The sequence below is a fragment of the Puma concolor genome, chromosome E2 (assembly GCF_028749965.1).
Source record: "Puma concolor isolate L17-30 chromosome E2, mPumCon1.1.hap2, whole genome shotgun sequence".
In the NCBI taxonomy this organism is placed as follows: Eukaryota; Metazoa; Chordata; class Mammalia; order Carnivora; family Felidae; genus Puma; species Puma concolor.
Window position 1 is genome coordinate 8,652,649 of NC_141681.1, and position 23,295 is coordinate 8,675,943.

A 23,295-nucleotide genomic window follows, 5' to 3' on the forward strand; every position below is an offset into this window, starting at 1 on the left:
CCTTAGAGCTGGGAGACCATCTGTGAGGATAAGCTCCAGGAGGGGGACTCTGGGGCAAATATAGAGCACGGCCCTCCTGACCTTCTGCACCTCTCCAGCAACACAGGAAGGAAATGAGAAAATGAGGCTTAGTTGACCTGAACAGTCAGAATGATTGTGCTGGTTGCCTCCCTTAGCCCCTCCAAGATACTCTCCACCCTTCTCTGCCCTGCTCCCTCTCTATAGGTCATCAAGAGCTGGCATTATCCCTCAACTTGAGATCATGGTTCCTGTCGGGTTGTCCTCTCCTTCTCAGCACCATGCCTCTCCTTTTTCCCCTTGTCCATTCAGGTCTGGCAATCGTCATGGTGCCCCCCTCCTACTACTGGCCCCAAGATTCTAAAACTGGTCGTTTACCTATACCCTACCCATAACTTCATCAATAGTCCTGGTTAAACTCTTTTCCACTGATCCAAATTGACTATGGCATCTTTTTCTGTAGGGACTCTGATATCATGTTGCTTCCAGCTCTCCCGTGTTTTCTCTGACCAGGTTGTGGGACAAGGTTACTGAGGTCACAGACTGCCACATTCCAGTATGGAGAAGCGTCCAGTGATCAGAGAGTAGGGGTATGACTGGTCGACTGGAGCAGGAAGGTGAAGGGAGTTGGCTCAAGGAATGAGCCACGTGAGGCAGAGGTGATGGGCCCTCCCAGCTGACAGTGACTGGGTTTGGAATCTCGACTCTTTGGAAGCAAAGAGTGCAGGTCAGAATGGCCTCATCTTCACTCTTGACTTGTAACCTACAAAGTCATCTGTAAATCACACTTGTATCTGGACTCTTTAGGGTGCTGTATAGAGTTTCTAGAAGCCTCTTCTAAAATCCCACCTATACAGGGCATTCATGTTGAATGAACTTCCTGGAAATGCCATGAAGCCTGAGCTTATGGAGCTATGGAGTATGTATTGACTATTTATGACTCAGGTAGGTAGCCATGTGATCTGGTCTGGGTCGGCCCAGAGAGAAACTGGAAGGTTAGAGAAATTGGACTCCAACGTTGTTACCTCTCTTCCTCTCAGTTCTGCTCTTCTTTTTTTTCTTTCACCTCTTCGTAAACTTCCTGTCCCTTGGCGTCTGTTGGCTCAGTATTTTTCAAACGTTGGCCATTCCTTTGTGTACTTCTTCAGGATTTATGGCAAATAGTTACAACCAATATTGATTTATTCAATATTTTCTTAAACTGACTTGCTTGTTTTTTTTTTGTTTTCGCTTTAACTGCCGTGTCCTAAACATTGACATTTATGAAACCACAAATTTGACAACTGAGTTGTAATATTCCTTTTATACATACACACAGATATGTAATTATGATAATCAAAAAAAATCATGTGCAAATTACAACATTCCAGGGGCCATCAGATCCATGGCTCCAGCTCAGGACACGTGAGATTGTCTGACAGTTTCTGGAATAGTGCTGATGATGGGAATGTCTTTGTCTGCGCTATTTGGTACAGCAGGCAATAGCCCCATGTAGCGACCGGGTACTTGAAATGTGGCAAATGCAACCGTGAGACTGAATTTGTAGTATATTTAATTAATTAATCTAACGAATGTAAGCTTAAATTCGAACAGCCACATGCTGAGCGTGGCTACCATGTTGGATAGCACAACTCTAGGGTATCTGCCCTTAAAAATAAATCATAGCAGAAGGGATGAACCTCAGGCCAGATACTGTATAAGCAGTTTGCATATTTTCCTAAGGACCCCGTGAGGGAGGTATTTCCGCATTCAGGCAGTAGGCGCAAGTCAGTGAGGGGAGGATTTGCCATCGCATCCTTAAATACACAAACAACGAAGCCATTCTCTGTTATTTACAGAAAGAGCGAGAGCGAGAGAGAGAGAGACCTGTAAATGAGCAAATTGTCATCCAGTCCCAGCCACATTCAAGATTTAAAAGGTTGACATTCCTTTTTTCCTTCTCTCTCCCTTTTTTTCAAACATCCAGCCTTCCTCATTAACCAGATATCTTCATTCTCTAAATATTTACCACCCAAACGAAATTTACAGTTTAATTTGCTGTATAAAATCATTTATTGACTGATAAACCTCATTACTAAGCTCTAGCACAGCCCCTGGTACTCCCGACAGTTTTAATTCTTGTAACAGCAGGCTCCTGCGAGAGAAAAACAATCCTGTCAAATGAACTGCGGGGGTCTAAATTATTCAAATACACTAAATCCATGCAGAACCCTTTCCCCGGCTCATAATTTTTCTTTCGGAGCCAACAATTAACTGGCAATATTCTTACTTGAACAATGACAGCCATTCTGAAAGAATTCTGGGAACGGGGAACATCCCACCTTCTCACGTGTCCTTTTGCTCCTGGGGCAACAGAGGAGTGACCCCTGCAGGAGGCCCTGTCTCTACCCAAACACCTCACCTCTTCAGAACGTATCATTCTCTCTCCCCTGTCCCCAGGTCAGAGACTGTCTTCTGGACATCAAGGTATGTGTGTGTCTGTGAGTGTTTGTTTCTAGCATTTATGAGGAGCGTCGGTCTGCAATTAGTTAATTGCGTATGCATCCCTCTGCCTCTAGGGGAAAGAGGGCCTCCGGTTTTCTACCTGCAGATGCAACCAAACTAATTATTGAGCTGCTGATTCAGAAGGCAGGCCTGTCTAATTGAGTCTGCAAAAAGAGAGAGAGGAAAAAAAAACCCTCTAAAGATGTTATTAGCTCAGCACAGCAAATAGCAAGAGTCCGTCTCACATTTGAGAAGGCACGTTTTTTTCCACCATGTTGGACCTCAGTCATGATCGGCACAGTGAATGGCCTTGAATGTCAGTGGATGTAGTTTTGTATCTCATTTCCCGTAGCCTGTAGCCCCTAACAGTCGTGGATCCCTCTGCCTGACACTCAATGTCAAAGTTCTTAAACAGGAAAAAGAATTGTTTTAAATGCTGATCTTGACAGTTCATCCACGTGTTCCTTCTTTTATCAGATATTTAGCGAGTGTCAACTCTCTGCCAGCTCATAGCACCTAGGAAGCATGATGGCACCAGATGTGGGAGGCGAAGCAAAAGAGTGACACTTAATCAGTGGGTCTTAGTCCTTGACCCCTAGCTCAGAGCTGATGTGAATGTGTGAACCAGAAAAACTTCAGAGGTTTATTTAAAATGCAGATTAATTGGGGGCGCCTAGGGGGCTCAGTCGGTTAAGCGTCCGACTTTGGCTCAGGTCATTATCTCGCAGTCCGTGAGTTTGAGCCTTGCGTCAGGCTCTGTGCTGACGGCTCAGAGCCTGGAACCTGCTTCAGATTCTGTGTCTCCTTCTCTCTCTGCCCCTCCCCGCTTGCTCTCTCTCTCTCTCTCTCTCTCTGAAAAATAAACAAACATTAAAAAAAAATGAACTGCAGATTAATTGGACTCATCTCACAGAGTAAATCAGAATTTCTGAGATGGAACCCAGGAATCTGCATTCTTCCACGCTTCCCCAGGTGGTTCTTCAGTGCTTGGAAATTTCAAAGTGTTGGCTTACGGCTTGCCAGATGACTTACGCCTGAGAGCATCAGGCGCTGCTAGATGACCATGAAAGAAATGTCAGCCTCAATGGTACAGATGAGTAACCCAGAAGACCTCAGCGAGGGGCATACACCCAAGGTCTGCACTCAGAGCTGGCTTAGAGCCAAAGAGACGAGGTGTGGGGTGTGTTTGTACAAATGCAAGGGGCAAACGGTCATTGTGACAGTGGTCGTCCTGCCTGTGGGGTTCGTGGGGGCCTTGGTCTTGTGTTTACGTTATGTTCTTCGTGGCTTTACTTGTTTACTTTATTAAATATTAAACTTTTAGAATGAGAAGAACTTTGGAAAAGTGTGCACGGGTGGTGTGGAGAGTCTCCATATACCTCACACCCAGTTCCCCCCATTATTAACATCATCAGTTAGTGTGGTAACTTTGTCACAATTTCCGAACCAGGATCGATACGTGATCATTCACTGATCTCCATACTGGAACCGAATTTCCATAGTTTTAAACTTAGTATCGTCTCCCCCGTCCAGAATTCCAAATGACACTCCATCATCAGGTCTCCTTCGGTTCCTCCTAGCTTTGACTGTTTCTCAGACTCTCTCTGTTTTTGATGGCCTTGATGGTTTGGAGGTGTATCCTTCAGGTGTTTCGTAGCCTGACCTTCCGTTGGGATTTTGCCTGATGTTTTTTTTCATGATGTTTTTCTCATGATGTTTTTCTCATGGTCTTATCCCTGTCGATGTTGACCCCGCTCACCTGGCTGAGTATGTTTATGAGGCTTCCCCGCTGTAAACTTACCTTTCCCCTCCCTTCCCATCCTATGTGCTTAAAGTCAGTATGTGCAGCCCAAATTTAAGGGGTGGGGAATATGTTCCACCTCTTTGAGCAGAGAGTATTTACATAAATTTTTTGACATTGTTCTGTATGGAGGACTTGTGCATTCTCTTTTATTTATTCTTCCATTCATTCATTCAAACGTTTATTATGTTAGTATGAGCTTATGGATATTTATGTTATACTCTGGGTTTTAACCCAATATACTATGTTATTATTATTATTTTTTTGCTCACATTGCTCCAGTGGTAGATATTGGGGCGATTTCAGCTGGTTTCTCTGTTCCTCTGACATATCCACCTAGTTCTGTCTTTTGAGCACTCTGCCGTTGCCTTTCCTGGCCATAGTGGGGTTACCAAAATCCATGAAAGAAGTGCTTTCTAAGAGTATGTACTCCACGCCTAGGTCGGTGGTAAACATAAGGTTATAGAAGTTAAGGTACCAGGGTCTCATCTCTAGTAGCTCTGTTTCTAATGAGGCGGGGGGAGCTTGACCCTTGTTCCATTTTGCCATTGTTGGTTTGTTTCTCTAAGTGCCCCCATACAGAGGAGCATGGGATGCCACAGTGTCTCAGAGGAGAGGACACCTTCATCTAGTTTGGAACATGTGGGGAAACATTCCAAAGGAGGCAACTCTTCAGCTGAGTTCTGAAGAATTGATCAGTATTTTGAATACGTGTCTGTTGAGTGTTCTAGTACAGGCTGGGTGTTGAGAACATAGGAGGGGAGAAGAACCCAGATAAGGTTACTGGATTCACGGAGAGCTCAGTTAAGTGAGGAACTCAAGCGTTTAGTAGCACAAGGGGCAGCGAATCAGGTGGCGACCTGGTGGTGCAACCCTGAGGTTTCGCCTGCAAACTTTCCTTTGGGTTCTCACAGCTCCGTGTCCGTTGAGCTCCTCTGCGAGCATGTCCCGCCAAGATTCCAAAGCCCCTGGCTTACCGGGAGCTGTGTGCTGACGCCTGTGCGTTGCATCAGGCACAAGGGAGAGGGGAGGAAAGGCGGGGGGCCAAGTGGGACAACCTCCGTTTTATCCTTTTTATATGTAAATGTGACTTTAAATAATATTTTGTAATGACCTGCGTTTCTGTTAGGGAATATCTCTTGATGATTTATCTTTCTCTCTGCAATTATGACAGCCTAGTGATCTTGTTAATTAATGCCAAAGTGGGTTTCTCAGCACCTCATGAAAGGCTTGTCCTTTCAGGACACCGACATTCATGCCAGGGGCACAGAAAGCTGTTTTCTGGTGGGTGGAAACAGACCTTTTGATCCCCCACCTCCTCCTTTTCCTCTCCTTTGGCCTCTTATTATGTTTGCATTTTCCCTGTTCTGTATCTCCTCCTCTTCCTCTTCATTCTCAGCCCTCTACCTTTCTCCTTTTCCTTTTCTTCTCTTCCAAAATACAGCTGCTCCTTATTGCTCTGAAGCGTTGTTTTAAATTGTTCATCAGTGTGTTCCTTGGGATGCTCTCTTTCTTCTGGAAGGATTGTTTTATTTTACCGTTTCATTCGATATTTCCTATCCAGTAAGTTTTGGTTACCTTACAGACATCAGGGTAACAAGAGGGAACCAGAGAGCGTCCTGCCTGCAAGACTCTTAATTTTGACCCGTAAAAATGACGAACACGTTGAAGGAGTGAATGAACGATTCTCTGGTCCAATAAATGTGTTAATCCTACCTTGGGGCTGGCAAACTGTGGCCTGAAGGCCAAATACTTGCTTGTTTTTGTAAATAAAGTTTTATCGGAACGCACCCTCACCCATTCACTTGCATATTATCCATGGCTGCTTTCCTGCTACAACCACAGTTTAGTTGTTGCACGATAGAAACCCTGTGGCCCACAGTGCCTGAACTATCTACTTTCTGGCCCTTTACAGAAAAAGTTTCCCGATCCCTGCTCTGTTCCCTCACTGGAGATTCTGAATGCCCATTATATATTCAAAAGTCTGAAAAAATTGTGCGGTCAGGAAACTTAATTTCTTCAACTCATTTTTTTCCCCAAATGTATCTGATCACAGAACCCTCCTCCAACCCTCATTTCCATGAATTGATTTTGTAGACAGTGCCCTTAGATGAAACGCCTAGACCTGAAGTTTGTCTTTGTCTGCCTGATTTCCATTCTGGCCCTCTGTCTTCCCCTGGCTGGACTTCCCCTGGCTAACTCCAGCTCCTCTCTCAGCCCCTTTGAAAATACCCTTCCACTCAGGCATGAACGGCAGGGATTCTCCTCCATTCCAGTGAGACAGGTTTCTCTTTCCAGGAGCAATGATGTGTAAAGCCCAAGTCACCACTCATGGCAAAACAAGTTAGACGGGTCTTCTAGCCATGGGGTTTCCACTCTTGCCTCCTCTGAGTCATGTCAAAGGAAACTCGTTTCGATTTGTGGTTTATTTTTCTGTGGTATTCTTGAAGCAGAGATTAAATGGAGAAGGCTTAAAGATCAGCCTGACCTGAAGGGAGGGTCACGGTGGTATTGAAAATCCCAGCAGGTGTCAGTTTCCCCTAAGGTCCCGAGAGAACCTGGGGAGCTACCGCAGGAGAGCCGTCCTTCCTGTCCTGGATGTTGGGGGGTGGTCTTTGGAGGGGAAGACTCAGATTATACCTTGGCACTTGGAGAGTGCCTTAAAAGTAGACATGGGGGGCGCCTGGGTGGCGCAGTCGGTTAAGCGTCCGACTTCAGCCAGGTCACGATCTCGCGGTCCGTGAGTTCGAGCCCCGCGTCGGGCTCTGGGCTGATGGCTCAGAGCCTGGAGCCTGTTTCTGATTCTGTGTCTCCCTCTCTCTCTGCCCCTCCCCCGTTCATGCTCTGTCTCTCTCTGTCCCAAAAAAATAAATAAACGTTAAAAAAAAAAAAAAAAAAAAGTAGACATGGGCTCCAAGGTCACTTCCCAGTCCTGCTGCTGCTTCCGTTCTCATAAATGAGGCTTGAGGAAGACAGCAGAGTGTCGGGTACCACAGGTGGGGTGTGGGGACAAATGCTTTTTCACTGGGCTGGGGGCGTGAAGTCGATAGATAGCCACCAGCTGTAGAACCTGGAAGAGGGCACTTCCAGAGCCAAATAAATAACCACAGCGCTAAAGTCAAGGAATGGTGCACAGAGCCCAGTGTAAGTGTGGCAGGCAAAATTATAAAGGAGTATTTTCTCTCACCCTCCAAATTTCCTAATCGCCAGGAAAACGAATGTGATCGTGTTACTCCTGTGATCATGTGATACTACATAGCAGAAGGGGTTTTGTAATTAAGATGTAATTAAGGTTACTAATCAGTTGGCCTTAAAATAGGAGATCAGCAGTTTTCTTCATCTAGTGGCAGGAAAGGAAGGCAGAAAGATTCAGTGCACAAGAGGGACTGCCCTGTTTCTGGCTTTGAAGATGCAGGGAGCCATGTGCCAGGATACAGGAACAACCACCACAAGCTGAGAGCAACCCCCACTGACAACCAGCAAGGGAATGGGGACTTGAGACCTGCAACCACGAGGAACTGAATTCTGCCAACAACCTGAATGAGCCCAGAAGCATGTTCTTCCCCAGATCCTTCAGATAGCGTTTAGCCTGGCTCACACTTTGATTTCAGCCTTGAAAGATCCTGAGTAGAGAACTGAGCCATGCCATACTGGGCCTCTGACTTTCAGAACTGTGAGCTACTAATGTATTTTGTTGAAGCTGCTAAGTTTGTGGTCATTCGCTTAGTGGGAAACTAAGATAATAAGCAAAGCATCAAGATGGCTAATAATTTGATGAGGAGTGTCAAAGGGGCATGTTATAATGTTTTTATAGCATCCCTTACTTTGTTAAGCTAACACTTCCCTCTTCTATAATAATGTTGGCTAGTCTATGTGGTTTCTTTCTAATCTACTGCATGCCTCCACTCCACCCCAGGAGTTGACATCAGATCCAAGTCTTGCTAACGACAGGATTTCAACCTCCTGACCACACTGATAAGTTCAGGAGTAAATTTATAACGTAAGTGGGGCAGACAAAAATTATCGGAAAGACAATCTCAATGAACTCTTGAGCCATGAAGACTATGTGAGTTTCTTTTCTGGTAGTTGGAGAAGGCTTGGGAATAAAGCAACCACAGAGGAAAACAGAATTGTTAGATGGAGAGGGTCCATCCAATTGAAACATAACTCCAACTAGCACCCATGTCAAAGTGCAGGATTTGTGAGCCCCGTATCGTTCTCTGAGGTTGGGCTAGTTTTACATAATAGGTTGAATCCCCCAAACCGTACCAGATGTCATGGAACAGGCAGACAGTTCCCTCATCTGCCCGTCAGGATTTCCGCATGAGTCTGCCACTAACTCATATGTGACCCCGGGCCAATTGCTTCTCCCATTTTACTTACAAAGTTAGGGTTTGGACAAGAACTAGCAGAGTTCTTGAAGACCAGCTAACACCACGTGATATCCATGATTCCCTGGATGCACACCTGCCATCCGATTCTCTAATGGATATGGGCCTGTGTGTGCGAACATCGGAGATTTGGAATCATTGTTCTATACTTACTGGTACGGCACTCGTCATTCAGAGTTTCGTGGTACCCGAAGATCTTTCGTGGGTGTGAGACTCGTGGCCTTCTCTAGTTATGCTGTGAGCATTGTCATCTACATGTCACGGAAGAGGTAATGCGGTTCAGAGAGGCAAAGCGACTTGCTCAAGCTCAGGGAACCGGTAAGTAGCAGAGCCAAGAGGAAAACCGAGAGAGCCCAGCTCCGTGGCACTACCCTTTCTGCCGCCATCATTGCGTCGTTCAGACTGCTCGGGGAGGGTTCCTCTGCACGTGGCTGCCCTTCTCTGTTCCGCACGCTCAACGTTTGGGTTTGTGCAGGAGGAGCCTGCCTGGAAGCGTCCGCCCTGTGACTGCCCATTATAAGACCAGCACTGCCACAGAACAAGTTTCTAAGCACTGTCCACAGAAAAACCTGAGCAAGCCCGAGTCTCGCCCGTGGTTTGAAGAACTCTAATGAAGGGTTGATCTGTGTCCTGAGCCTGAGTCTAAAGAAACTAAAGAAGAAGAGACAAAGGAGTAGCAGGTGAAGAGACACAGATTGACCTTTCTTCTAGCGTCTGGTTTGAAACCCAAGTGGGTCTGAAGACGGGGCCAAGAATTCCGCACACAGTCCCTCAATTACATGCTGTGCCGGGGGAGATGGCTTCGCGCGCTTGGGATGTGCCAGGGAAGGTTGACAGCCCGAAGACGTGGGGCAGACCTCCTGCTTCCAGCAGGGCTCCGAGCCCCAGAGGAACAGGGAGGAGCTGGGCCCACCTGTGCTGGGCGTTCTCCCTGGCTCTGGCATCCGGCAGGCCGCTCCCTTCTGTCCTGGGGCGGGAAGAGGAGGAAGTGGTGTGCTAACCAAGTCCAGTCCAAGGGGAAGGAACTATCATGAGTTAAGGAGCGTTTCTTCTTAAAATAAACATAATCCTTGCACAACTGTGTACCTTTTCCCGGACTATCGGCCATGAGAAGAGCATTGTCCTTTGGTGCTGTGATGTGCCATCTGCCCATCCGTCCTTCTTTGGTCCCCTGCAGTGTCCTGGGATCCCTTTGGAGCAGAGATGAAACCTGAGTGTGCCCCGACACCTTGCCCTCGTTTTACAAGATTAGACCTGGAGAGCGACGCTTATCCTTCTGCATGGAAAGTAACTTCCACTCCTTATGGTGTCTTTAATCTCTGTGCCATAGGCCGAGAAAACTCAAATAGCCATTTTCAGCTTTGATAAAGAAAACCAAAATAAACTAGTCTGGCAAAGGGTATCTACAGGAAGTCCCAAATGCTCATTAGGTTCTCCCATGAAGGAAAAGTGCCCTAAAGCCTTGCAACTCAAACTGTGGTCCGTGGATCGGTAGCACCGCATCCCCGGAGAGCCTGTTAGAAGTGAAGAGTCTTAGGACTTGCCCTGGCTCACCCTGAACTGGAACCTGCATTTGAACAAGATCCCAGGAGATCTGTGTGCTCATTACAATTGGAGAAGCACTGCCGTGAAGTCCTTCCCACCCAGGGGAAAGGACAATCCAGTTGTGAATACTTCAGTACACATCCATCCCACCACCAGGGGAAAGATGCAGGTATACTAATAATCAGGAGAGAATGTTGGGGAACGTGTATTTCGGTGTGTGTGTCGGGGGGGTGGGTACCACCAGACCTCCTCTCTGAGAGAAAATTGGTTGACTGTTTTCGTAAAGACTGAGCAGACACATTCATTCATTTACTTTTTGTTTGTTTTGAGAAATGACTCTGGGCTCCACACTTTGCAATAATCTCGGCGTACTCTGGTGAAAAAATAGACATCATCGCTGTGCACATGGAATTTATCGCCTGCTGGGAGCGACGTATGTTTACTTTTATGTTTGTCTGCAGTTGTGACCGGGAGGAAAAGAACTGGGGGCTACGCAGGAACTACTCAGTTACCTTGGTAGGAACGAGGTGATTTCAGGGCGTTCTGGAGGGGGAATCATACAGATCATCTCGACCAGGGACCAGGAAGCCAGAGCTCATGGGTCAACTCCAGCTTGCCACGTGTTTTTTAAGTGACGTTTTAATGGAACAAAGACACTCCCACTTACTCGTATTTAGGGCGGCTCTGGCCCTACAGCAGCCAATTCCAGTAGTTGTGACAGAGACCGTGTGGCTCGGCAACAGCTAAAATATTTATTATCTGGCCCTTGGAGAGTAAGTTTGCTCCAGCCTTTTAGGGTTTTTGTTTTGTTTTGTTTTGTTGGAGATGAGCGAAACGATATCCAGGCAGGGGAAGTTAATTACCCACGATCACAGAGCAAATGAATGCAGAGCAAGCATAGGACTCCCCCTTCCCTGCTCTCAGGGTTGGCAGGGGCACCGGGAATATCTAGGACATGCTATGGCAGAGGGACAAGTGGAGCCAAGGACCCTGTCTGGGCAAGGGCCCCAAGCAGCGAGCTGTGGACTTAGAAGCTGGCCTTGGTAGATTAGGAGAGACTGTCCAAGGCCCAGTTGGGAGAGGAGGTCACAGTGCACCCAGGAAGGAGGGAGGAGCTAAGCCTTGAGCTGACGCGCAGACAACCAACCGAGGAGAAGTGGGGTAACGATTTACATAGCAGTGGTTCAGAAAGCCCACAAACAGTGTCTTTCTCCAGAAAACTCCATTTCTACAGACCTGAAATGCCAACCCCAACAGAATGAAAATGAGAGTGTATGTGGGGTGGGTACAGAGGTGGGGGACCTGGGCCAACGAGACTTACAGGCAAGGAGAAGAACAAATATAGACCCCAAGGCAAGCAAGGGCATGAAGCAGCTAAGAAACTGTAAGGAACTCCGTGTGGATCGTCCACTTTGCACTTTTTCTGAACTTGACCTCACTGTGGGTAAGACCACCTCCCTAGTCATCGCCAAGGCAGACTCTTCACTGGGGCTTTTGAGCCACATCATCTGAGCAAAAGGCTTCCACATATAGGAAGAAGGTGCTAATTCCTTGCTCTGGCTCATGCATTAAGCAGAACAAAACAAGACAAAGCAACACAACAGAACTCATCTGATACCATCAGGTTCTGCATCTGAGGGAGATTATTTTTGACTACGTTTTTCAGTTAAGAGAGTATCCTAGAAATAATATCAGTCATTAGAGTTAAGCCCCATTCATCAATGTATACTGATTGATCTTAGTCATATTCACATAGGAGAATGGAGGCCATTGGGGGGAAGGCGTTTTTTGTTTTTGTTATTGTTTTTCTGTGAAGTCCATTTAGATGCACTTAAAAGTAGAGAAAGTAGAGGCATTAAATTCACTCTTGAGCTTGTCAAAGAAATCCAGCAATTACTTTAAAAAAGTGACAAACTCAGGGCCAGCTTTCTATCTGGCTGTTTGTTGGTCTTTCAGTCTTCGTGTGATATGGTTGAACCTCATTGTTAGGGGCAAGCCACTCTGCTCCTGGATTAAAGGACTGTTCTGAAACTTGTAGTCAGTAATTATTTGGGATTTTTTTTCCCGCCTGATGTTGTCATTTGAACTAAAGGCTAAGACTAGAGTCTCATTTATTACCGTGATTCCTCCATAACAGGGATGGATATGGAATTTAAATACAACCCTCTTCTGAAAGCCACGGTGCCTGCTCACACACAAAAATGTTTACTGAGTATGCTGAAATGTCAGAAGCAAGGCTCTTATGGAATCTGGTAGCAATGTCTGACATGCTCTGGAAAATTCCAATGTAGTAGACAGAGGGCTCCAAGGCTAAAATTTAACTATTTTCCCCTAAAGTTTAATTTCCATGGCTTGATTTCATAAAAAGCAATTTTCATCATGGTTTTTAGGTGGTCATAATTGAAAGAGAAATTTCTCCCCCTGAGAGGGTCTCTGAAGATAGCTGTCTTTGACATTGATGCATCTCCCTCTTGACCAGAAGCCACAGAGATGGGTCCCCCTCATGTTAGATCATTAATTGTTCGTCTCCAGGTTTGCACGCACTAAGCTGAGAACCGAGGCAATTATGCAATTAAGTCAAGCAAAAAACGATGCTTGTGCTCCACTGAGCCACAATTTTAGTTGACAGTTGCTTTGACTTGACTTGTCCTGATAATTGCTTCAAGTCCTACATGACCCTCTGACAGAAAGTGTGAGCTCCTTTAGAGAGTGTGTGATTTGTGGGGGACAGTTCCACCATCTTCTTCCAGAAAAGTGGGGAATGGATACTGATATGTTTCATTGACGTCAAATACAACCCGTGTTAGTTGGGATTTGCCCAGAGGCTGATCCTAAGACAAGATCCCAGATGCATTGGATTATCCCAGAAGTGATTCCGGGAAGTGTTGGTAGAGGGATGAGGGTGTAAGACCGCAAATTACCTCTGCGGGTAACGAGCTTACCCCCACGGGGCACATCTAAGAACCAGTTTAGGCACCCTGCTAGAATTCCTGCCTGAGGGAGATACACAGACCCCCAGTGGTCACTGTTCAGGGCCTTCACCGGAGGCATTAGCTCTTTAGCACTTGGGGCACAGTGGGCTCCAGCTTACAGGGAAAGCCATGGGGCAAAGAGAGGCAGATGTTGGCCTGTGAAGTCTGGCCGGCAGGCTCCGCGAAGAGGAGTCCCAAAGGGAACGGACGGGGCACCAGCTGTACGTCCAGACCTCCTCAAGCCAAAAACCCTCACTTTTTGCCCCTCCAGATCTAGCTCCACCTTTCTTTTATTCTCTGCTTTCAGAACAAGTTCTGATGTTCGGACCTGACCTTGACGAGCGTGCACCTTGTCATTCTCCTGGAGAAGGTAAGTCACCAGTGGAACATGCACATGACTTTTCAGTCTCTTTGCAAAACTCAAGATTTAGAGGCACTTCAGATAAAATAGTCCCACGCTGGATTACCTGAGTTGGATGATTCCTCTTATAAAACTAACTCCGTAATGTTACCTAGTTTTACTCTCAGGTACCCTTTTGTCTTTTAAAAAGAAAAAAAATGTACAACTTCAAAACTGAAACACCCCACTGTATCTGGTCTTTCTGTATGCCTTTCAATAGCCTCTGGCTCGAGGTAATGTCATCCTGATCAGATTATTTTCTTCGCTAGACTACACACATAGCCAGGCCAAGCCAAATCAACACGTATTTATTTAACAATTAATGTGTATCATGATTACATAAGGTAAGTACTTCTAAACCACATACTGTGTAACTTGCTCTAAGTCTACTTTTCTTCTTTGCCTGTGGTATTACTTGCAAATACATCTAGGAAAGGAATGAACACTGAGCTAACAATGGGTTTGCAGGATGGAAAGCATAATCCCCTTTCTGCATTTTGCCTCATGTAACGTTCTTAGAAAACCCGAGTACACATGAGCTCAGGAATTGTTCCCACCGGTGTTTACAATGGGATCCTTTATTCTTTCAATTACAGCTCCTTTAAGAATGCTTGATAATATTAAAATCTAAGTGTCACGGGCACAGAAATTTAGGGTAATCTTTTGGCTCCCTGAAAGGAAGTCCTCATGTATAGATGAGTACCCAGAAGAGAGTTGTAAGGGAGCAGGCCTTGTGCATCATTCTTATTAGCTGGGATCTCATTTATCTCATCTTCTGAGACCTTCGTGTAATGCTCTGTGCTCTGAGGGCCTTCACTAGCTCCCCTGGACAGAGCAAGTTGTTTTTCTGATTCTCCCACCTCCACCACTCTGTTTGGTGTTTACCTGTTTTACACCCTACATAGTGAATTTCTCAGAGCAAGGATAGTATCTTATTCAAAATGGGAATTTAGGGGGTGCCTGGGTGGCTCAGTTGGTTGAGCATCTGACTCTTGATTTTGGCTCAGGTCATGATCCCAGGGTCATGGGGTCAAGCCCCGCATCAGACTCTGTGCTGAGTGTGGAACCTGCTTAAAATTCTCCCTCTCTCTCTCTCCCCACAGCTCTTCCTTTGTCCCTCTCCCCCACTCACACACTGTCTCTCTGAAATAAAAAAAATGAGAATTTAAAATTCTCCTCTTGCCTAGGATAGTGACTAGGACATGATGGGTGATCAGCAAATGCTTGTTAAGTTGACATGAGGAAGAGTGTTCTTTATTCTTATAATGGCTCCAAAAAAAAAATCTACACCAAATATCATAATTAGTGGTGAAATATTTAAAGCTTTCCCTTGAGATTGGGAACCAAATAAGAATGCCTACTATCTTTTTAATGTCACAGTGCATGTCCCAGCCAGTTCAGTGAGGAAAGGACAAGAAATTTTAAAATATAAGGATAAGGGGAGCCTGGGTGGCTCAGTCGCTTGAGTGTCTGATTTCAGCTCAGACGTGATCTCGCGGTTGACGAGTTCGAGCCCCACATCAGGCTCTGTGCTGACAGCTCAGAGCCTGGGGCCTGCTTCAGATTCTGTGTGTCTCCCTCTCTGCCCCACCCTGCTCATGCTCTGTTTCTCTCTGTCTCAAAAATAAAATAAACATTAAAAAAATTTGTTTTAAAATGTAAGGATAAGAAAGGAAGAAATACAACTATCATCAGCACACAACATTACTGGAAAGTAGAAATCTAAAAGTCTACAAGTAAAGTGTAAGAACTAATAAGTGAATTTAGCAAGATTGATAAAGTCAGTATGGAAATATGTACGTCTGTGTACCAGCAACAAATACTTAAGAAAATGAAATGAGGGTCACCAGGACACATTAGCAGTAGCATCACATACATTAAATATTAGGGGGAAAAAATCTAACAAAATATGTACGTGACTTCTAAAAGTATAAAACATCATTGAAAGAAATTAAAGAATGTGGTCTTCCCCCCAACCCTCATGCTTTCCACATTTGTGGACGTACAGAGTACAGAGTATCCTGGGAGTGTAGAGTGGCCGAGAAGGAATCACAGAGCGATCGAGACCCTGGTTCATATAGATCCGGGTAGGCTCTTCTAGTTATCAGTTGCTGTGTAACAAATGACCCCACACTTTGTGGCTGAAAACAGCGTTCAGGTGCTTGTAGATCTGCAGTTTGGGCGGCGGCTGGGCAAGGGTGGCTCCTTGCTGCTCCGTGTTGCATCAGCTAGAAAGGCCGGACGCGGTGCTAGGAAATTTCTAGATGATTCCGGTACGCGGCTGCTGAGTGGGTGCTGGGTGTTGGCCGAAAGCTCCGCACAAGCGTGTGCCTCTCTTTGGGCAGCTTGGGCTTTCTCCTGGAGTGGCCCCAGAGAGAGTGTCAAGGAGAATAGGATAGACGTGCATGGTGTTTGTATGACCTGGCCTCCCAAGTCACGCAGAATCACTGGCAGCGGTGCCAGTGATCTGGATCTGTCGATGCAGGCAGTCACAAAGTGCCACTCAGTTTTAAGAGGAGGGGACATAGACTCCACCTCTTTGCGGGAAAGCAGCAAGGTTCCAGAAGAACATGTGGGGCAGGAGATGTTACTGTGGCCACCGTAGAAAATAAAATCTGCCACAAAGGCTCCGGTGAGCTTTCTGGATTTTCTCTTTTGTTACAAAGTTTTGAGCAGAGGGGTGACGTGACCTGACCTGGGATATATTTTGCCTTATTATTTTACCTTATATTTGTATCTGGGCTTTGATTCCACAGATAGGATTTTGTTCTAGAACTAAAACACATGGGTCATTGCATATATAACTCTGACCCTCCGGAAGTCAGGTGCCCAGCATATTACAGAATATCATCAAGTGCTGGGATCCTTTAGATTTTTGTGTGGTCATATCCAGCGGCCAGACCTGGGCAGATGGGCCCATGAGTCCCAGCAGTTCTGTACACACAGGGATCTTCGTGTGTCAGAGAAGGGGCGTGGTGAAGAGACCCGTTTTCTCAGGCTGGGGTGTCAGCTTCCTTAGCAAAGACGCACACTGTGCAGAGACAGCTGCCCGGCAGAGGCAAGGTCTGTTGGAATGTGTCTTGACGACCATAGAGGAAGCTCTACCCCTCTTGATTTGGAGCAATTTCCCAATTCTTACCCAGAGTCAGATGGAGTCTTTGGATGAGATGAGTGAAGGGAGACAATGTGCTTGCTTTCTGGCCTTCCGGGCACTGGGGAGAAGGCCAAGGAGCTAAGTAGGTCACAAGAGGCAGGAAGAGAAAAAAAGAGAAGAGCCCCAGAGATGGAATTTCTAGGGGAACCCTCGCCAACTTGGATGAAGTGTTCTCTAGATTACTTGTGCAGCTCAGTATGGCGTCATGGAGCAATCACCAGCACGGCAGTCAGAGAAAACGGCGTTTGAATCTTGCCTCCAGCACCCATGAGCTATGTGCTGGTAGACATGTAATGAAGTCACGCCTCAGTCCGTCCATTAAAAATTAAAGGTAAGGATGGCCGCCAAAGGTCATTTTGAGGATTGAGTGAAATGACATACACAATACCCCCGGTACAGTTACAGTCACGGTGGACTCTGAAAATGGCGGGTACCTTCCCCTCTCGCTATTGCTTCCGTCCATCCTTCCTTTCCATTGCCCGCTCTGACATAGCGAAGCTCGTGCGTATCCGGCCAGCACTCCTGGAGATTTTGTCTAGAGATGAGGCATAACATTCACGAAAGAAGACTCACCATCTTTTCCACCATCTTTTCATGGGATCACACAAACTTGGCAGGTATTTTGAGTTATTTAGTAATTATGAGTAGGAAGGTAGTGGAAGAGAGGAAAAGGAAGGAAGGAAAGGGAACTCTATTTTACTTGTAGCAATAAGAACTCATTTGTTTATGAAAACAAAAGAGAGCATAAAAGAAAAGTGGATGGACTGATTCCACATAAAGCCAAACAAATACATATTTTAGTAGATCCCCCGATAGAACTTAGAGGTTTGGGTAGTTTTGGTGGTTTTTACTTTTTTTTTTCCCCTAGTAATCCTCTATACCTAAGTATATTGTTTGGGTCAACACAGCCATCACCCGTCAGTGTCGAGAAGCTTTCGTCACGTATCTCAGTATGCATGCGGCACGGCTGAGATTGAGGTACGTGTCGCTGCCATCTTGTTGGGGATATTCTAGATGGACAACACTTGTAGATGCAGACTTACGGAGGAAGACTCAGTGGTGTGCCAGAACCATCTCGAACCAGCTCACGAGACCTGACTGTGCCAACTTGCTAACTCCACATTCGTTGCCGTCCCTCACTTTGGTAGCTTAGGATCATGAGCCACCCGGGGAGTATTTGCATCATGGACACCAGCAGAAGTCCCAAGTCAGTATGCACCCTCTCCCTGACCAAGACTGATGGCTAAACATCTACTGACACACCACTGGACAGACAGAATGAAATGAAAACTTGTAACAGCTTCATTCAAAGGCAAAGAAACTATATCACATATTAAGATTTTGGTTTTGTTTTAAATAGGCAAACATGAGTTATGTACTTGAAGCTATTAAAAAAAAAATCTCAATTTAGAACTTGTATTTTGAGTTCCAAGGGGTTGCATTGATTACCATCCAATTTAATTTTAAAGAAGAATTTCATTGGTTTTGGATTCATTGAAACAGGGATTTTTAAAGAATTGATTTTTGTTTTAAAGTTCAATAACATTTTATTAATTTAATTAGTTCCTATCAATTTTTAAATAAGCAGTGGCTTAGATTAAATTTGCGTGCTTGGGACACCTGGGTGGCTCAGTAGGTTAAACATCTGCCTTCAGCTCAGGTCATGATGTCTTGTTTCGTGAGTTCGAGCCCTGTGTCTGGATCTGTGCCGACAGTTCAGAGCTTGGAGCCTGCTTCAGATTCTGTGTCTCCCTCCCTCTCTGCCTCTCTCCTGCTCGCTCTTTCTCTCTGTCAAAATACATAAACATTAAAAAAAAAAAAAGCATTTTAAATTTGCATGCTCTCTCTCTCCCTCTCCTTCTTCACCCCCTCTCCTTTTTCAACCCAGTCTTCTCTGAGCGCATTAATGGATCTAGGCCATCATTTTGTGGATAGAACACAGTGGGTGATTGTAAATGAGGTAAAAGATCTGGGCCAGAATTTTGAGGTGTTGTTGCCATTAGGCTGTATGTTACCGACTCTGTATACCAGGAAAAAGAATTTGGGTAGATGTAGGACAGGGGTTGTGTTTGTGGTGGAGGTCAGTCTAAGCCAGTTGGACTTGGTGTCACATTCAGAAGTTGATTTGAGAGCGGAGTGGTATCGGTAGGCATCCCATCGACAGGATGGTCCGGGTTCACCTTCCCGGTGCGTGTGGACATGAGGGTAACCAGGGAGGAAGCAGCGTCATGCAGTGTGATCAGAAGAGGGCCAAGTTAGAAGATAAAGGGCCCACAGTTCATAGTTCTTTCAGGTGAGCTTGCATGACTTCAGAACAGGATCGAAATCACAATCCAGAGGAACTAGAAAAAGGAATAAATAGGTAACGAGACTGCAGTTAGATTCTGAGGAATGAGAACCCAAGTGTGAAGACGTCTTTCCCCACTCGCTTTCTTCCGCCCGCTAGTCCCACGTGATGCTTTCCAAAACAAGGATTTGCAGTCCAGTAAGTTTGCAACTTCATGGTGTCATCCTCCACCCCCTCTCAGAAACGCATAATGGGCATTGGTGTAGGTAAGGCTCTGACAAGTCGTGCAGTTAATAAAGCCGTTTATGCTTGTGGAACTGACTCCTTTGAGCACAGAACACATTTTGGGCATCACAGTGTGTACATTCTGAGACCAGACAGAGCATCTCAGATCAGTCTGTGAGGTAGGGCAGAAAGAGCTTGGGGTCTGGTCACATACTCCCAGACCCAAATCTGGAGATAAGGTCTGCAAAGAGACGAGCACAGAACCAGGCACGTAACAGACCCTCATCACACAGTGGCCTGAATTCTCCCAAGGCGGAGGGGGGCATGATTCTGAAAGAGAGGCTGTCCTCACAGGGGAGTCAGGTGGGTTACTTGCTCTCTGCAGAGTTACCTGTCTGGAGTGAGGACGTGAGAAGGTCTAGAGTGGTTTACGGAGTCCAATAACCTGATACCCATTCCTGACTCGCCTGCCGTCTTGGCATAAACTTTTTGGCTGTGAAGTTGAGTTCAAGCTTCATGTTCCTCAGGAGGCTCCCAGAGTTCCGGGGCTCAGAAAGTCAAACTGGGGACAGGTACTGAGGGCTAACTATGTACCCAGGATTAGCATCCCGGGTTTGGTAAAGACAGTATCTGTTGGTGAGCGTCTGTTTTCTTCCCTTTCGAGCAATCTGCAAGGGAAGAGGAGTGTCCTCTGGAGGCTCCCAAGATCTGAAATAAGAGGATTAAAGGAAACTGTTTGTAAAGACCTGGGTGTAAACAGTAGGGCTCCGGAGAGAGGAGGTGGTGGGGGGAGTGTGCTCTTTGCGCCCTGGTAATGATCAAGACGTCTTGGATGGTTTTACCTTCCTGCTCCTTCTCCAGGGTGTGATCCCCTGGGGGAAATGCCCCCTGGGATCGGCATGTAGCCGATCTTCCCCAGCTCAGCGGTCATTTTTGACTCAGTTGGCTGAGTCATAAGCAGAGGGTGGGTTCAGATCCTCATTTCTAAAATATTTCCCGTGCCAGGCCTTGTGCTAGCTACCCGGAGTACAAAGAAGGAGATGGGGCAGCCCCCTCCCTGAAATCACTCGTGGACTGGGCGGGGGAACAGATGTACATACTAACTGATCATTAAGCCACAAAGCAGTGAATGCTGGGATAATCCATGAAAAGTGCTTAGAATACTGTCTGAGCACATGATAAGGGCTCAATACATCTTGATTACTATTATGATCGATATAATTATTATTATTAAACAGGCAGGTTGCAGTGGGAGCATCGAAGAGTGTGTGTGTCGGGGGTGGCTCGTTTTGCCTGGAAGCTGAGAGGAAGCTTCGCAGACAGAAGGTAGTATTTCTCTTGAAAAGCTAAGAATGTGGCCACGCTCAGGAGAAGGAAAACATATCCCTCTGGTCAAAGAAACATGTACCAAAGCCTTGACATGAATATTCAAGCGTGTCGAAAGAACTGCAAATATTTTAGCGTGGCTGAGTCATGAGGGGTGTGTGTCTGTGTGCGTGTGTGCATGTGTGTGTGTGTGTGTGTGTGTCTGTCTGTGTGGCCAGAGACAAAATGGGAAGATAAGAGGTTAAGAGTCAGCTTGTGCTTGAGAAGGTGATCACTTACTGCAAAATTGGGATTATAAATGTTTACAATAGGAACATAGCTATGGTGGTTTTTTTAAGAAATATAAATTAAGGTAATTAACTATGAGGAATACAGTAATGCACCTCTGAAAGTTGCTAAGAGAGTAAATCTTAAAAGTTCTCACCATAAGAAAAACATCTTATAACTGTATGGTGACGAGTGTCAGTGAGACTTAGCGTGGTGATCATTTCACAATACATACAAATACTGAATCATTATGTTGTCTACCTGGAACCCGTGCAATGGTATAATGCCAGCTCTACCTCAAGGAAAAAAAGTGAAAAGCTCTTTGACCAATTGATTCCAGTTCAGGGAGTCTATCCTCACAAAACAGAACTGTTTATGTCAAAACATTAGGAAAAAATCTGAACCAGGAGGAATTGCGGAGTAAATTTTGATATGTCTCTCTGATTCCATTAGGGAACTATTCAGATTGTTATTAAAGAACAGACTTAGATAGTTTGGGGGAAAGCAGGTAATGTAGCTTCAGGTGAACAAAGTCTAGAAATAAAAACGGACTCTCAAAAAGAATCTCGACTCTGTTACAAAATGTGCTGAGCTGGACGATGAGAAGACAGTATTTTGAAAGGTTAAAGTTGTTATTTGTGGGGGAAGGCATCAAGGGAAATTTTTATTTTCTTTACTGTATTTATTCCAACCAGGGAAGAAGCGGGGGGCAGCAGGGGGTGGTTCATGTGCCCCAGTGGAGAAACCAGAAAGCGGCCTGGTTTGTGACATCCCTCCGCCCACCCATAGGACACCGAGCCATACCTCCGGGGTTCACCTTGGAGCTGAGAGATGAGCCTTTGTGGGCATGTGGGTGAACCAGTACCCCACAACTGCACCCAGTAACAGTGAACTTGAACTCTCCAACAGGGGCTACAAGAGTTCTTGAGGGAGAGATCAGGGTGACCAGGGCCAGGAGAAAGACTTCTTGTAGACGGCAGGATTCAAGCTGACTCTCACAGGGTATGAAGGTTTAGACGGGGAAGAGGAAGGAAGCTAAACCTGAACCCCGCTTGTCTTTTCTAGCTCCTTAAGGAGTAAGTAAACCCTGATTCTTGAAGATCTGCCTCCCACTGGTGCCTTATCTAAATGTCGATGCCTCTTTGTACGAATCGAGCTAAACTGAGCCATTTGCTGGTTGGAGACATGATTGTAATAACTACCAGTTACTAAGCACTCGCCCAGCACGTTAACCTGCCTGGCTTCTTCCTCTTCACCGAGCCCTATTATAAATTGATGTTTTTACAGATTGGAAGACGGAGGCTTGGGTAGATCACCTAAAATAACACATAAGTGCTAGAGTATAAGTGGATCCAGGCCAATCTGGCTTCAAAGTCTGCGAGTGTAGGCCGTGGTCACTTTCCACTGTACTGGTTTTCCCCTCTGCCTCCCCACCTCGTATCACACCTATCCTCATTCATCTGGGGGAGAAGCAGGGCCCCCAGAATGATCTCTGTTTTCTGAACAGCAACAGCGAGTTACTGAGATCCATTCTTGTATGCTTTCAACCGGTGTGTGTTTGTTGAATGAGCACAGTGTGTGGGATGCCATGCTGGGTGAGGGGGTGACAATGCGCCCAGGCGCTCCTGGAATGGAACCCATCGTGGGTTCCCAGGCTCCTCACTGTGTGTAGGGGGGGACCGGTGTCCTTTAGCCCCAGCCCGGGGCCAAGTCCTGCCATCTCTGGGGTGGTTAGCGCGGGAGCCTTATCATCCAGGGGAGAGACCTCTGAGCCGGCCGTGTGACCTCAGAGCCTCCTCTCACCGAGACAGGACAAGGCTGAGTTCAGTGATTTCCCACATCTCTCCATTCTCGCACGTGGTTCTACTTCCCACCTCGGGAAAATACGAGGCCTCGGAACATGGAGGCAGGGTGAATCACACACGTGGAACCGAGGGAGAGAAGCCAGGCCCCGTGTATAGTGTAATTCGTGTACAGTTCACAAACAGGTGAGACCAACTGAGCTGTGGAGTTAGAGATCTGTCAGGATACTGGTTCCCCCTGGAAGGGTGGGGTCGGGGGGTGACTGGGAGAAAGAAGGAGGATGCTTCCAGGGGCCGCCGGGTGGGTCCTGCATCTGGATCTGTGTGCTGATTCCCCCGCGTGTTCCCTTCGCGATGCTTTGTTGACCTGCACGCCTAGGACTTTGGGTCCTTTTCTTTATGGGTAAACAGTACTTTAATTAAAAACAGTATTCACACAGCATCAAAAGAGAGTGGTGGGGTGGGAAGTGTCCCTGAGGGCTTTCCAGGGGAGGGCAGGCGCTCCGGACTGGCTCTGTGACCGGAGCAAGTCTCCTGCCCTCTCTGGGCAGTAGGGGGTCACTCAGGGCAACAGCCTCACTTTATAGATGATGCCGGAGGGTCCATGCCGTCGACGCTGCCCG

The 23,295-nt window shown here is 46.3% G+C and overlaps 1 long non-coding RNA gene across 6 annotated transcripts in view; it reads left to right on the forward strand.

Annotated features, from left to right (window-relative positions):
• Window positions 1-23,295, forward strand: part of LOC147573352 (uncharacterized) — an 802,611-nt gene that overhangs the window by 341,640 nt on the left and 437,676 nt on the right. For all 6 annotated transcript variants that reach the window (XR_015244674.1, XR_015244671.1, XR_015244670.1 and 3 more), the window contains exon 4: window positions 13,519-13,581. This is a non-coding gene — a long non-coding RNA (uncharacterized LOC147573352). The remainder of the gene's footprint in view (window positions 1-13,518; window positions 13,582-23,295) is intronic.